The sequence below is a fragment of the Salvelinus sp. IW2-2015 genome, linkage group LG20 (genome assembly GCF_002910315.2).
Source record: "Salvelinus sp. IW2-2015 linkage group LG20, ASM291031v2, whole genome shotgun sequence".
NCBI lineage: Eukaryota > Metazoa > Chordata > Actinopteri > Salmoniformes > Salmonidae > Salvelinus > Salvelinus sp. IW2-2015.
Genome location: NC_036860.1, coordinates 64,114,567 through 64,121,670, shown reverse-complemented (window position 1 = coordinate 64,121,670; position 7,104 = coordinate 64,114,567).

Below are 7,104 nucleotides of genomic sequence, written 5' to 3'. Positions count from 1 at the left end.
TAGACAGGCAAGCAGACAGACAGACAGACAGGCAGACAGGCAGGCAGCACAACTCAGACTGGTTCTAGTCAGTGTTTTGATGCATTTGACAGAGAGAAAGAATTCTTCTAGAGAACAGAACAGCTATGCTCTAGATCCCCCCCTACCTACTGCTCACACACACACACACACACACACACACACACACACACACACACAACACACACAACACACACACACACACACACACACACACAACACACACACACACACACACACACACACACACACACACACACACACACACACACACACACACACACACACACACACACACCACACACACACACACCAACCATTCCTCACAGGACATGTCTGTATTGCCTGGCCGCCGCACATTCTAAATGAAGATACAACTCTGTCTGCTCCACAGGGAGAGCAGGAACAGAGAGAAGAGAGAAACGAGGGAGGAACAACAAACCATGGGAAAGAAAGAAAGGAACAGAGATGGGATGGAGATAAAGAGAAGAAGAAAAGTGAAGTAGATAGTAATGAGAGTAGAATTGAAATGAAGAGAGTCATGTAAAGACTGAGGAGTAGTGAAGTGGGATTTGACAGATGGGAGAGAGAAAGATAGACAGACAGAGGGGAAAGCATTAAGACAGAAAAAGAGTGAAGAATGCGTAAGGAAAGAGATGGATAAGGAGTAGAAGAGAGGAAGAAGTGAGAGTATGAGACTGAAGGAGAGAGGGTGAGGAGCTGAAGAAGGAGAGGGCTGCGGATAGACACACCGGAGTCTGCACAAGGGCGCGCCCTACCGAGCGCGAGCGCGTAGAACTGACGTGCCTGTCTTCTCCATGTCTCGAAGATCTGGGCGAGAGCCTCGTGATTGTCTGGGTAGTCAAGCATCACGGAGCTACCGCCGCTACGCCGTTGAGAGACGCTGAAGAAGGAGAGGGGAGAGACTGAAGAAGGACAACGATGAGAGACTGGAAAAGGAGAGAGAGCTGAAAGGACGCTGAAAGATAGGAGGAGAGACTGAAGAAGGAGAGAGAAGTGACGAGACTGAATAAGGAGAGGGAGAGTGAGAGACTGAAGAAGAGGGGGGAGGACTGCAAGGAGAGATGGTGACTGACCGAGATGAAGAGGGTGAAAGAGATAGAAGGAGGCAGAGGAGAGTGAGAGAGACTGAGAAAGACAGGGGGAGAGACTGAAGAAGGAGAGGGGAGAGACTCGAAGAGGAGGAGAGTGACGGAGACACTGAATGAGGAGAGAGAGTGAGAGCTGAAGAAGAGAGGCGTAGAGACTGAAGAAGGAGAGGAGAGTGAGAGACTGAAAAGGAGAGGGGAGAGACTGAAGAAGGAGAGAAGATGAGAACTGAAGAGGAGAGAGCTGAGAGAATGTCTAAGCAGGAAGCAGAAGGAATGTGAGGAGAAGCTGAGGAGATGTGAAACAGCAAGGAGAGATAAAGAGATGTGACAAACAACAAGGAGAGATAAAAAGAGATGTGACAACAACAAGAGAATAAGCAAGATGTGACAACAGCAAGAGAGATAAAGAGATGTGACAACAGCAAGGAGAGATAAACAGAGATGTGACAACAACAAGGAGAAGATAACAAGCTGTGACAACAGCAAGGAGAGTTTAAAGATATGTGACAACAGCAAGGAGAGATAAAGAGATGTGACAACAGCAAGAGAGAATAACCAAGATGTAACAAACAGGCAAGGAGAGATAAAGAGATGTGACAACAACAATGGAGAGATGAAAGAATGTGACAACGAGCAAGTGAGAGATAAAGAGATGTGACAAACAACAATGAGAGATGAAGAGATGTGAAACAACAGGCTGCAAGGAGAGATAAAGATATATGTGACAACAGCACAGGAGAGATTAAGAGATGTGACAACAACAATGAGAGATGAAGAGATGTTGGACAACAACAAGGAGAGATAAAATAGATGATCAACAGCAATGAGAGATAACAAGATGTGAGCAACAGCAAGGAGAGATAAAAGATGTGACAACAACAATGAGAGAGAAGAGTTGTGACACAGCAAGGAGAGATAAAGATATGTGACAACACCAAAGAGAGATGAAAGAGATGTGACACACGCAAGTGAGAGATAAAGATATGTGACAACAGCATGAAGAGATAAGAGATGTGACAAACAGCAAGGAGCAGATAAAGAGATGTGACAACAACAATGAGAGATGAAGAGAATGTGACAAACAGCATGATACGATGAGAGTGTACAACAGCAAGGAGAGATAAGAGATGTGACAAACAACATGAGAGATATATAGATGTGACAACAACAAGAAGAGAATGAAGAGTTGTGACAACAGCACGAATATAAGAGAGATTACAACAGCAAGGAGAATAACAGATGTGACAACAGCAACGGAGAGATACAGATATGTACAACAACAAGGAGAGATGAAAATATGTGCAACAGCAAGGAGAGATGAAAAGATGTGACAACAGCAAGGAGAGCTGAAGAGGACGAGGAAGAGGTAGCTCCAGAAGAATCTCTGTCAGCCAGACATCTGGCCAGCATAGCCTCACACAGGTCCCCTTCTCCCCCACACACACACAGCAGGAAACCTAGGGATCTGGCAGAACTAGAGACCATGATCCTCACACATAACACACATACATCAAAAAAACACACGCAAACATGCATAATAATACATGCATGGACACGCATGCACACACGCACGCACACACACCTGTCACGGTACGGTAAACCTGTGTGATTTGGTATTTTATTAGGCATCCCAAATTAGCTGTTGCAAAAGCAGCAGCTGCTCTTCCTGGGCGCACACAAAACATGAACATAATACAGAACATCAATAGACAAGAACAAGCTCAAGACAGAACGACATACTTTGTGAGTGATGTGACATGAGTTAGTAGCAAAGAGACCCACAGAAGAAACAATGTTTTTACCACAGCACAACAAAGAGACCCACAGAAGAAACAATGTTTTTACCACAGCCAACAAAGAGACCCACAGAAGAAAACAATGTTTTTACACAGCAAGACCCACAGAGAACCAAAACTTGTTCACACCAGACACACAATAAGAACCCACAGACGAAAACAATGTTTTTACACAGCACAAACAAGAGACCCACAGAAGAAAACAATGTTTTACCCTTCACAGCACAACAAAAGAGACCCACAGAAAGACAACAATGTTTTTCACCACAGCACAACAAAGAGACCCACAGAAGAACACAATTTTTTAAAAAAAGCACACAGCCCACAGAAAACAAAGAGACCAACAAAGAGACACCACAAGAAGACAACAATGTTTTTAACGCACAGCACAACAAAGAGACCCATCAAGAAGAAAACAATGTTTTTACCAGCAAGCACAAACAAAGAGACCACACAGAAACACACAATGGTCGGTTTTACCACAGCGTAGCACACAAAGAGAACGCCACCTAGAAGAACACCAATGTTTTTACCTCCACCAGCACCCAGAGGACCCCAATTGTTTTACCACAGGCACAACAAAGAGACCCACAGAAGAAAACAATGTTTTTACCCACGCAGGCAACAAAGAGACCCACAGGAAGAAAAACAATGTTTTTACCACAGACAAGCACAAGACCCACAGAGGACCGTAAACACATGTTATTGGACCACAGCAGTTCCAGAGGCACACAAAGAGACCCACAGAAGAAAACAATGTTTTTTACCACAGCACAACAAAGAGACCACAGAACGACAGACAATTGTTTACCACAGCACAACAAAGAGACCCAGAAGAACACAATGTTTTACCACAGCACGAACAGAAGAAGCCCACAGAAGACAACAATGTTTTTACCACAGCACAACAAAGAGACCCACAGAAGAACACAAGTTTTACCACAGCACAACAAAGAGACCCAGAGAAGAAAACAATGTTTGGGAAGCAGGGAGACATTAAATTAACAATAATAAATAATGATGAAATAATAAATTCTAATAATAATGACACAAGACATACTTAATGTCGGACAAGATGGGCATTAGTGAAGTCAGGCTGACACCACGAACACGGTGAACCAACTGAAATATGATGTAATTCAGTTAAAACATAACAGAATGCATTAGCGACAGTGAGCCTAAGGCTTAGTTAGAAATAGAGCTTCCTTCATTTGGAAGAGAAGAGACACTCTGCTCCAACACACGCTGCTCTGCTCATCTCATCGCTGCTCTGCTCATCTCATCTACTGGGAAACACATTACAGGATGACCCAGTGTGTTTATACTGTACTGCAATTACACTGTAATAGTTAGAGCTGTATTGATGTTTATAAAACACCTATTACAATACTTATCAAGTAGAACATACACTGAGTGTTCAAAACAGTAGGAACACCTTCCTAATATTCAGTTTCACCCCATTTTGCCCTCCGAACAGCCTCAATTTGTAGGTCATGAACTCTACAAGTGTCGCAAAGCATTGAACAAGTATGCTGGCCATGTTGATCCAATGCTTCCACAGTTGTGTCAAGTTGGCTGGATGTCCTGTGGGTGGTGACAGTCTTGATACACACGGGAAACTGTTGAGCGTGAAACCCCAGCACCGTTGCAGTTCTTGACACATTATCATACCCCGTTCAAAGGCACTTAAATATTTTGTCTTGCCCATTCACCCTCTGAACGGCGCACATACACAATCCATGTCTCAAGACTTACGATCCTTCTTTAACCTGTCTCCTCCCCTTCATCTACACTGATTGAAGTGTGATTTAACAAGTGACATCAATAAGGGCAATAGCTTCACCTGGATTCACCCGGTCAAGAGGTGTTCTAATGTTTTTAGCTGTCATGACGTTGCCCTCTTTGGGATAGCGAGTACCATCCCCCTCTCTCGCACCAATATAAACACATTCTATAACAACATTCTATAAACAATCTATAAAACTATTCTATAACACATTCTATACACACATTCTATAACACTATTCTATAACAACATTCTATAACAACATTCTATAAAAACTTCTATAAACACATTCTATTACACACATTCTATAACAACATTCTATAACACTATTCTATAAAACATCTATAAACAACATTCTATAACAACATTCTATAACAACATCTATAACACATCCATTCTATAACAACATTCTATAAACCTTCCTATAACAACATTCTATAACAACATTCATAACACTATTCTATAACACTATTCTATAACAACATCAAACACTATTCTATAACACTATTCCATAACAAACATCTATAACACTATTCTATAACACTATTCTATAACACATTCTATAACAACATTCTATAACACTATTCTATAACACTATTCTATAACAACATTCTTATACACACCCTTCTATAACACTATTCTATAACAACATTCTATAACACATTCTATAACACTATTCTATAACAACTATTCTATCAACACTAAATCTATAACACTATTCATAAAACACTATTCTATAACAACATTCTATAACACTATTCCTATAACACTTATTCTATAAACAACATTCTAATAACAACATTCTATAACACTATTTCTATAACACTATTCTATAACAACATTCTTATAACACACATTCTATAACACATTCTATAAAACAACATTCTATAACACATTCTATAAACACTAATTCTATAACAACTATTCTATAACACTATTCTATAACACTTTCTATAACACTATTCTATAACAAATTCCTAAACACTATTCTATAACACTATTCTATAACAACTATTCTATAACAACATTCTATAACACTCATTCTATAACAACATTCTAGAACACTATTCTATAACAACATTCTATAACACTACTTCTATAACAACATTCTAAACAACATTCTAAGACACTATCTACTAAACGAACATTCATAACAATGTTTTTACCACAGCACAACAAAGAGACCCAGAGAAGAAAACAATGTTTGGGAGACAGGGAGACATTAAATTAACAATAATAAATAATGATGAAATAATAAATATTCTAATAATAATGACACCAAGACATACTTAATGTCGGACAAGATGGGGCATTAGTGAAGTCAGGCTGACACCACGAAACACGGTGGAACCAACTGAAAATATGATGTAATTCAGTTAAAACATAACAGAACGCATTAGCGACAGTGAGCCTAAGGCTTAGTTAGAAATAGAGCTTCCTTCATTTGGAAGAGAAAGAGACACTCTGCTCCAACACAACGCTGCTCTGCTCATCTCATCGCTGCTCTGCTCATCTCATCTACTGGGAAACACATTACAGATGACCCAGTGTTTTATACTGTACTGCAATTACACTGTAATAGTTAGAGCTGTATTGATGTTTATAAAACACCATTGTACAATACTTATCAAGTAGAACATACACTGAGTGTTCAAAACAGTAGGAACACCTTCCTAATATTCAGTTTCACCCCATTTTGCCCTCCGAACAGCCTCAATTTGTAGGGTCATGAACTCTACAAAGTGTCGAAAGCATTGAACAAGGATGCTGGCCCATGTTGACTCCAATGCTTCCCACAGTTGTGTCAAGTTGGCTGGATGTCCTGTGGGTGGTGGACCAGTCTTGATACACACGGGAAACTGTTGAGCGTGAAAACCCCAGCACCGTTGCAGTTCTTGACACATTATCATACCCCGTTCAAAGGCACTTAAATATTTTGTCTTGCCCATTCACCCTCTGAACGGCGCACATACACAATCCATGTCTCAAGACTTACGATCCTTCTTTAACCTGTCTCCTCCCCTTCATCTACACTGATTGAAGTGGATTTAACAAGTGACATCAATAAGGGATCATAGCTTTCACCTGGATTCACCCGGTCAAGAGGTGTTCCTAATGTTTTGTACTGTCATGACGTTGCCCTCTTTGGGGATAGCGAGTACCATCCCCCTCTCTGCACCAATATAACACTATTCTATAACAACATTCTAATAACACATTCTATAAACATATTTCTATAACAATATTGTCTATAACAACATTCTTATACACTATTTAATAACAACATTCTATAACAACATTCTATAACATTCTATAACAATTCTATAACAACATTCTATAACAACATTCTATAACACTATTCTATAACAACATTCTATAACACATTCTATAA